The following is a 9,767-nucleotide window of genomic DNA, read 5'->3' as shown; positions in this document are numbered from 1 at the left end:
ACAGGGAGGAAACGGAGAGACGACCCACTGAGGGCTGGGTGCGTCGTCGAGAGAGTGCTGTGAGGCGGCTGGGGACAGGGAGGAAATTGAGAGACGACCTCACTGTGGCTCGGTGAAACCGTCGAGTAGATCTTTCAGGTGGCTGAGGGCAGGAAGGAAAAGCAGAGACGAGGACTTGGGGGGGTAGGGGGTGGGGTTGGGCTCTGGATGGGTGAGGGGAGGGGGGGTGTTAAGGTGGGTCGCCGAAAACGGAGATTCGACCTCAAATGGCGGGCTAGGATCCGTCCCTGATCCGACACAGAGACAGAACGGAGAGACGACCCACTGTGGCAGGGTGAGGCGTCGAGAGAGTCCTGTGAGGCGGCTGAGGACAGGGAGGAAACGGAGAGACGACCCACCGAGGGCTCGGTGCGTCGTCGAGAGAGTGCTGTGAGGCGGCTGAGGACAGGGAGGAAACGGAGAGACGACCCACTGAGGGCTGGGTGCGTCGTCGAGAGAGTGCTGTGAGGCGGCTGGGGACAGGGAGGAAATTGAGAGACGACCTCACTGTGGCTCGGTGAAACCGTCGAGTAGATCTTTCAGGTGGCTGAGGGCAGGAAGGAAAAGCAGAGACGAGGACTTGGGGGGGTAGGGGGTGGGGTTGGGCTCTGGATGGGTGAGGGGAGGGGGGGGTGTTAAGGTGGGTCGCCGAAAACGGAGATTCGACCTCAAACGGCGGGCTAGGATCCGTCCCTGATCCGACACAGAGACAGAACGGAGAGACGACCCACTGTGGCAGGGTGAGGCGTCGAGAGAGTCCTGTGAGGCGGCTGAGGACAGGGAGGAAACGGAGAGACGACCCACCGAGGGCTCGGTGCGTCGTCGAGAGAGTGCTGTGAGGCGGCTGAGGACAGGGAGGAAACGGAGAGACGACCCACTGAGGGCTGGGTGCGTCGTCGAGAGAGTGCTGTGAGGCGGCTGGGGACAGGGAGGAAATTCAGAGACGACCTCACTGTGGCTCGGTGAAACCGTCGAGTAGATCTTTCAGGTGGCTGAGGGCAGGAAGGAAAAGCAGAGGCGAGGACTTGGGGGGGTAGGGGGTGGGGTAGGGCTCTGGATGGGTGAGGGGAGGGGGGGTGTTAAGGTGGGTCGCCGAAAACGGAGATTCGACCTCAAACGGCGGGCTAGGATCCGTCCCTGATCCGACACAGAGACAGAACGGAGAGACGACCCACTGTGGCAGGGTGTGGCGTCGAGAGAGTCCTGTGGGGCGGCTGAGGACAGGGAGGAAACGGAGAGACGACCCACCGAGGGCTCGGTGCGTCGTCGAGAGAGTGCTGTGAGGCGGCTGAGGACAGGGAGGAAACGGAGAGACGACCCACTGAGGGCTGGGTGCGTCGTCGAGAGAGTGCTGTGAGGCGGCTGGGGACAGTGAGGAAATTCAGAGACGACCTCACTGTGGCTCGGTGAAACCGTCGAGTAGATCTTTCAGGTGGCTGAGGGCAGGAAGGAAAAGCAGAGACGAGGACTTGGGGGGGTAGGGGGTGGGGTTGGGCTCTGGATGGGTGAGGAGAGGGGGGGTGTTAAGGTGGGTCGCCGAAAACGGAGATTCGAACTCAAAAGGCGGGCTAGGATCCGTCCCTGATCCGACACAGAGACGGAACGGAGAGACGACCCACTGTGGCAGGGTGTGGCGTCGAGAGAGTCCTGTGGGGCGGCTGAGGACAGGGAGGAAACGGAGAGACGACCCACCGAGGGCTCGGTGCGTCGTCGAGAGAGTGCTGTGAGGCGGCTGAGGACAGGGAGGAAACGGAGAGACGACCCACTGAGGGCTGGGTGCGTCGTCGAGAGAGTGCTGTGAGGCGGCTGGGGACAGGGAGGAAATTGAGAGACGACCTCACTGTGGCTCGGTGAAACCGTCGAGTAGATCTTTCAGGTGGCTGAGGGCAGGAAGGAAAAGCAGAGACGAGGACTTGGGGGGGAAGGGGGTGGGGTTGGGCTCTGGATGGGTGAGGGGAGGGGGGGTGTTAAGGTGGGTCGCCGAAAACGGAGATTCGAACTCAAAAGGCGGGCTAGGATCCGTCCCTGATCCGACACAGAGACAGAACGGAGAGACGACCCACTGTGGCAGGGTGAGGCGCCGAGAGAGTCCTGTGAGGCGGCTGAGGACAGGGAGGAAACGGAGAGACGACCCACCGAGGGCTCGGTGCGTCGTCGAGAGAGTGCTGTGAGGCGGCTGAGGACAGGGAGGAAACGGAGAGACGACCCACTGAGGGCTGGGTGCGTCGTCGAGAGAGTGCTGTGAGGCGGCTGGGGACAGGGAGGAAATTGAGAGACGACCTCACTGTGGCTCGGTGAAACCGTCGAGTAGATCTTTCAGGTGGCTGAGGGCAGGAAGGAAAAGCAGAGACGAGGACATGGGGGGGTAGGGGGTGGGGTTGGGCTCTGGATGGGTGAGGGGAGGGGGGGTGTTAAGGTGGGTCGCCGAAAACGGAGATTCGACCTCAAACGGCGGGCTAGGATCCGTCCCTGATCCGACACAGAGACAGAACGGAGAGACGACCCACTGTGGCAGGGTGAGGCGTCGAGAGAGTCCTGTGAGGCGGCTGAGGACAGGGAGGAAACGGAGAGACGACCCACCGAGGGCTCGGTGCGTCGTCGAGAGAGTGCTGTGAGGCGGCTGAGGACAGGGAGGAAACGGAGAGACGACCCACTGAGGGCTGGGTGCGTCGTCGAGAGAGTGCTGTGAGGCGGCTGGGGACAGTGAGGAAATTCAGAGACGACCTCACTGTGGCTCGGTGAAACCGTCGAGTAGATCTTTCAGGTGGCTGAGGGCAGGAAGGAAAAGCAGAGACGAGGACTTGGGGGGGTAGGGGGTGGGGTTGGGCTCTGGATGGGTGAGGAGAGGGGGGGTGTTAAGGTGGGTCGCCGAAAACGGAGATTCGAACTCAAAAGGCGGGCTAGGATCCGTCCATGGTGTGGCACCAAGAGAGAATGGCGAGACGACCCACTGTGGCTCGGTGTGGCGTCGAGAGAGTCCTGTCAGGCGGCTGAGGGCAGGGAGGAAACCGGAGATGGGGGGGAGGGAGGTGCAAACCTGGACTGTTAGGCGAGCGGCTTACTCCCGCCGTTTACCCGCTGGACCTCGTCCAGTCTCCGGCAATGCTCCGGCACAGAGAATGCCTGGCCTGGCGTGACGGCCTGCTCCTGCCCGGTGTGTGGCGGTCGCGCCAGCAGTGTTTCTCGTGTAGCATGCGAGCGTTGCCGGTGTCGTCGGGAGCCGGGATATGTTCTCGAACAAAGTTACCTGAGCGAGTGTGCCTTTCTCCCTGTCGTCAGCTCGGGTCTGGTCGAATTGGGCCGGTGGCGCCGAAGAAGTTACCACCGGAGACCAGGGTCCAGTGGCTAGAGCCGGGCCCAACGGCTATTGCCGAGTACCTTCCTCCGATGCAGGAAGAAGGTGTGTTCAGTCCCGCGGAAATCGTACGGCGGGTGCCGAATTTACCAGTGGCCAGCCGGGTCCAGGAGCTAGAGCCGGATTTGTCGGCTACTGCCGGGTAACCTACTTTGGATGCGGGTGCTGGGGTGGTCGGCCCCGCGGAAATCGGACGGCAGGCGCCGAAGATACCAGCGGCGAGCCGGGTCCCGGAGCTAGAGCCGAGCCCATCGGCTATTGTTGAGTAGCCGTCTTTGCCGGCAGAGCTGGCGTTTTCAGTCTCGTCGAAATCAGACGGCGGGCGCCGAAGTTAACAGCGGCTAGCCGGGCCCCAGAGCTAGAGCCGGACCCAGGGACTAAAGCCCAGCGGTGTGCTTCCGGTTGGGCGTTTGCGTTTTCAGTCTCGCGGAAATCGGACGGAGGGCGCCGAAGTTACGTTTTGCCAGCCGGGTCCAGTAGCTAGAGCCGGGCCCGGGGACTAGAGTCCCGCGTCGGCCTCCGACCCAAGTGCTTCTGTTTTCAATCTCGTCCAAATCGGACGAGGGGTACGGAAACGGCACAACTTAACCCGGGTCCAGGGGCTAGAGCCGGGCCCGGCGACTAGAGTCCCGCGTCGGCCTTCGGCCCAAGTGCTTCCGTTTTCAATCTCGTCCAAATCGGATGGAGGGTACCGAAACGGCGAAACGTAACCCTGACTCCCTTGCAAGTGCCTGGTCCGGTAACCCTATTGTCCTTCAAGGCTCTCAGACCTGAAAGGAATTGGGAGGCAAGTTCGGCATTCTGGCCGAAATCGAGCGCCGGAGTGTACCTTTTTCCAGAACTGGGACATGGTACATCAGGGGTTTTCGTGCTTAGACCACAGCACAGCGAGAGCTGGGCGACCATTTGAGCTCAATTTGCACGAAGTGACGACATCACCTTGACCCATTCGATATATATAGGGGAGACCTGGTGTCTGTGGCACCTTTCTCGTGGGTAACCTGCTGTCTTAGGGGACCATGCGAGGGAGACTACTGACAACTACCTGCGTCTTGGCGACATTCTAAGTCTCGTTGTTGCCAGAGGGAAGGAGCAAATGTTTTCCATTGTTTTGGTGCGTTGGCTACTTTCCCTTCCCCCATTCCACGGTGCTGGTTCTCGGTTCCGGTGCGGTAGCGAACTGTTTGCCGCAGACGTTTACCGGAGTAAATGGGGAACCAGCCTTTTACCTGTCGCGGGGTACATATGCCGAGGTATTTGGAGTCCGGTGTGTGAGTGACCGACCATTGCGTTCTGTTAGACATACGTAACATTAGGCGAAGGCGGCCCTCCTTGCACATGTCGTGTGGTTCCAGAGCCAGGCATCTCGGGTCCGGTGTGCGCGTGCGACCGATCTTGTTCATGTGTTAGACATACGTAACAGTGGGCGAAGACGGTCGGCGAAACTCGCGCATGTCGTGTGGTCCGAGATGGCCTTCCATGCACATTAGATATAGCTATATAAAGGGGGAGACTCGGTGGCTGGCTGACAACTACCGGCGTCTTGGCGACATTGTGTCTCGTTGTCGCCAGAGAGAAGGAGCAAATGTATTCCATTGTTTTGGTACGTGGGCTCCTTTCTCTTCCCCCACTGTTAGGGCGCTGGTTCTCGGTTCCGGTGCGGTAGCGAACTGTTTGCCGCAGACGTATACCGGAGTAATTGGGGAACCAGACGGTGTTTTGCCTGTCGCGGGATTGGATCACAGGTTCTGGGTTCCGGTGCGGTTGCGAACTGCTTCTCGTTCACCGGCGCCAATGGGGAACCTGCCTGTCTGTCGCGGGGCAAATGCCACATAGGCTGAGGTATTTGGAGTCCGGTGTGTGAGTGACCGACCATTGCGTTCTGTTAGACATACGTAACATTAGGCGAAGGCGGCCCTCCTTGCACATGTCGTGTGGTTCCAGAGCCAGGCATCTCGGGTCCGGTGTGCGCGTGCGACCGATCTTGTTCATGTGTTAGACATACGTAACAGTGGGCGAAGACGGTCGGCGAAACTCGCGCATGTCGTGTGGTCCGAGATGGCCTTCCATGGACGTTAGATATAGCTATATAAAGGGGGAGACTCGGTGGCTGGCTGAACCTACTACCGGCGTCTTGGCGACATTGTGTCTCGTTGTCGCCAGAGAGAAGGAGCAAATGTATTCCATTGTTTTGGTGCGTGGGCTCCTTTCTCTTCCCCCACTGTTAGGGTGCTGGTTCTCGGTTCCGGTGCGGTAGCGAACTGTTTGCCGCAGACGTATACCGGAGTAATTGGGGAACCAGACGGTGTTTTGCCTGTCGCGGGATTGGATCACAGGTTCTGGGTTCCGGTGCGGTTGCGAACTGCTTCTCGTTCACCGGCGCCAATGGGGAACCTGCCTGTCTGTCGCGGGGCAAATGCCACATAGGCTGAGGTATTTGGAGTCCGGTGTGTGAGCGACCGACCATTGCGTCTTGTTAGACATACGTAACTTGCAGGCGAAGGCGGCCCTCCTCGCACATGTCGTGTGGTTCCAGAGCCCAGGCACCTCGGGGTCCGGTGTGCGCGTGCGACCGATCTTGTTCATGTGTTAGACATACGTAACAGTGGGCGAAGACGGTCGGCGAAACTCGCGCATGTCGTGTGGCTCGAGAATTGCCTTCAATTCCTCCCTGGAGTGAGTAGTTTGTTTCGGCAGCAGCTCTCTCTCCACACAACCCCCCATCATCCTCCTTCCCGCAAGAGCATGATCCCGATGCTCGATGCAAACTGAGAACTGTCACTGCACACGCTGCGGCATCTCGGGTCCGGTGCGCGAGGCGAACTTGCATTCTGCTAGACATACGTAGCATTAGGCGAGAGCGCCCGTAATCGCGCACGTCGTGAGGCTCGAGAGGCCTTCAAAGCAGCGCCTCTGTATTGTGTCACGACGATTCCTTCCGATCTCCGTGCGATCACTTCTCCAGCCTACGACTGCACATCGAGTCAGCTATCGATCGGTCTGTGTGCATGGGAACAGAGCACCAACCTTCTTCCATGTCATGGGAAGGCTGAACAAAAACACTGTGGCGTCGCCTCTCTCCACCAACGAGGAGGCGACAAACCACACGGCACCTCGGATGCATTTCCGACGGTTCCTTTCATATAAAAGGGGTGACGCCGAGGAAAATAAGACTCGCGTCCCTACCAAAACGAAAAAGACCACCACCACCACCTACTCACTTACTACTGCTCCTCCTCCTGTTTTTCCAGCTTGCCGTGTTGAATGACGACAATGACGAGCAGGAGTAATCTCGGCGGGGTAGTTATGATCGTTCGTCCACGCGGAGTAACTGCTCTCCTCCGCCTCTGTTCGTCTAACGTATCGACATAACGCCATACTGTCGGGCTGCTAGAGAGTCCATAGTGAGATTTAACTTGCAAAGCAGGATTAAAACGCAAAACCGAGGGGAGCGAGGGGTGTGTGTGTGTGTGTGTCTTGTGTACTATATATCCGTAGTACTGTTGAGCTACCTGGTTGATCCTGCCAGTAGTCATATGCTTGTCTCAAAGATTAAGCCATGCATGTGTAAGTACAAGCCGAGTTAAGGCGAAACCGCGAATGGCTCATTAAATCAGCTATGTTTCATTGGATCTGTAAACCCACTTACTTGGATAACTGTGGTAATTCTAGAGCTAATACATGCATCACGTCTCTGACCGCAAGGGAAGAGCGCTTTTATTAGTTCAAAACTGGTCGGGCCTCGGTCCGTTAACCCACCCGTGGTGAATCTGAATAACTTTTTGCTGAGCGCACGGTCTCCGCACCGGCGCCGCATCCTTCAAGTGTCTGCCTTATCAGCTTTCGATTGTAGGTTATGCGCCTACAATGGCTATAACGGGTAACGGGGAATCAGGGTTCGATTCCGGAGAGGGAGCCTGAGAAACGGCTACCACATCTAAGGAAGGCAGCAGGCACGCAAATTACCCACTCCCGGCACGGGGAGGTAGTGACGAAAAATAACGATGCGAGACTCATCCGAGGCCTCGCAATCGGAATGAGTACACTTTAAATCCTTTAACGAGGATCTATTGGAGGGCAAGTCTGGTGCCAGCAGCCGCGGTAATTCCAGCTCCAATAGCGTATATTAAAGTTGTTGCGGTTAAAAAGCTCGTAGTTGGATCTCAGTTCCGGACTGACGGTACACCGCCTGGTGCTTACTGTCACGCTCCGAACAGCTAACTAGCCCCGCCGGCTCGCACGGGGTGCTCTTCATCGAGTGTCCCGAGTGGCCGGCACGTTTACTTTGAAAAAATTAGAGTGCTCAGAGCAGGCTACTTTAATGGCCTGAATGTCTATGCATGGAATAATGGAATAGGACCTCGGTTCTATTTTGTTGGTTTTCGGAACCTGAGGTAATGACTAATAGGAACAGGCGGGGGCATTCGTACTGCGACGCTAGAGGTGAAATTCTTGGACCGTCGCAAGACGAACTACTGCGAAAGCATTTGCCAAGGATGTTTTCATTAATCAAGAACGAAAGTTAGAGGTTCGAAGGCGATCAGATACCGCCCTAGTTCTAACCATAAACGATGCCAACTAGCGATCCGCCGGCGTTATTCCCATGACCCGGCGGGCAGCTTCCGGGAAACCAAAGTCTTTGGGTTCCGGGGGAAGTATGGTTGCAAAGCTGAAACTTAAAGGAATTGACGGAAGGGCACCACCAGGAGTGGAGCCTGCGGCTTAATTTGACTCAACACGGGGAACCTCACCAGGCCCAGACACCGGAAGGATTGACAGATTGAGAGCTCTTTCTCGATTCGGTGGGTGGTGGTGCATGGCCGTTCTTAGTTGGTGGAGCGATTTGTCTGGTTAATTCCGATAACGAACGAGACTCTGGCCTATTAACTAGTCGACGGATCTCCAGCAATTGGTGTCCAGTTCGCAACTTCTTCTTAGAGGGATTAGCGGCAATTCTAGCCGCACGAGATTGAGCAATAACAGGTCTGTGATGCCCTTAGATGTTCTGGGCCGCACGCGCGCTACACTGAAGAGATCAACGTGTTCTCCCCCTCCGAGAGGAGCGGGTAACCCGTTCAATCCCCTTCATGATAGGGATTGGGGCTTGCAATTGTTTCCCATGAACGAGGAATTCCCAGTAAGTGCAAGTCATCAGCTTGCGCTGATTACGTCCCTGCCCTTTGTACACACCGCCCGTCGCTACTACCGATTGAATGATTTAGTGAGGCCTTCGGACTGGCGCTCTTGGATGTTCTACCCCTCGCGTCTCGGCGCAAGGGGTTCTCGCCTCGAGCTGACGGAAAGATGTCCAAACTTGATCATTTAGAGGAAGTAAAAGTCGTAACAAGGTTTCCGTAGGTGAACCTGCGGAAGGATCATTACAGTTTGTGACGCGAGAGCTGCAACCATCGGCTCGTCGTCGTCGTTCGAGTATTCTTCAATGCGAAGAAGGCAAGGGTAGCCTTGGGAGCCGCACCCAATTGCCGTGGGAAAGGAGAAAGCGGATAAACGGCGGGGAGATCAACACCCACTGTGAGACAATAACAGGTCTGTGATGTCGGACTGACATGACATGTCAGTCAGTCCGACCGGCGCAGGTCACAGTCCTAGCGCCGTATACTGCTTTAGAGTCGTCTGTTGGGGCTCGCGACACCCGTCACCGACATCTTTCTTCCTTGTCCCCGGTCGCTCAGTGGCTTCCGGCACCCACACCATAGAGAGAAAGCAGCAGGCGAAGACGCTACTGCTCCTCTCGTTGACAGGGCCGGCGCCTGCTACTCTGGCGGCGTCTAGTGCTGGGTTTTCCTTGACACGCTTCCCAGTGGGCCCCTCCCTCCCCGCCTTCACTCTACTGTAAACGTAAATGTACGTGTGCGGCAGAGGAGGAAAAAGGGGAGAGAGAAAAAAAGCATTTTATGTGTCTTCTAACCAAAGTCGGGCTCTTACCAGCCCTATCAAACCCCCCATACATTACGTCCTCCTATGATGGAGTGATAGACGGCCGACAGGCCTTAATAAAAACATATACAACTCTTAACGGTGGATCACTTGGCTCGTGGGTCGATGAAGACCGCAGCTAACTGCGTGTCGGTATGTGAATCGCAAGAATACCAGATACATCGACAAGTCGAACGCACATTGCGGCGGCAGTCCTGATATGTGTACTGTCGCCACTCCTGCGCGAGGGTCGGAATAACATCCATCGGGCGAGTAGCTGTTGCGGCCTCCATATTCTGCTCTTTGGCAGGCTCAACGATGCGCTTTGGCCTGCTCTGGGGAACGACGCCCGCCACTGCCCCCCGAATGAGAAGGCAGGAGGCAAACCGGGAGTCCCCCTAATATTTGACAAACGAGCCCCTAGCACACCTCATCA

The 9,767-nt window shown here is 57.3% G+C and overlaps 2 non-coding genes across 2 annotated transcripts; both read left to right on the top strand.

Annotated features, from left to right (window-relative positions):
- Nucleotides 1-6,903: 6,903 nt before the first annotated feature.
- LOC138365166 (small subunit ribosomal RNA) lies at nucleotides 6,904-8,775 on the top strand. The gene has a single exon (XR_011228712.1). It is a non-coding gene; the product is annotated as a small subunit ribosomal RNA (ribosomal RNA).
- A 647-nt stretch (nucleotides 8,776-9,422) lies between these two features.
- LOC138365160 (5.8S ribosomal RNA) lies at nucleotides 9,423-9,584 on the top strand. Its single transcript, XR_011228706.1, has one exon. It is a non-coding gene; the product is annotated as a 5.8S ribosomal RNA (ribosomal RNA).
- Nucleotides 9,585-9,767: the final 183 nt, after the last annotated feature.

The sequence above is a fragment of the Procambarus clarkii genome, chromosome 15, assembly GCF_040958095.1.
Source record: "Procambarus clarkii isolate CNS0578487 chromosome 15, FALCON_Pclarkii_2.0, whole genome shotgun sequence".
Classification (NCBI taxonomy): domain Eukaryota; kingdom Metazoa; phylum Arthropoda; class Malacostraca; order Decapoda; family Cambaridae; genus Procambarus; species Procambarus clarkii.
This window is presented reverse-complemented; position numbering and strand designations above follow the sequence as displayed.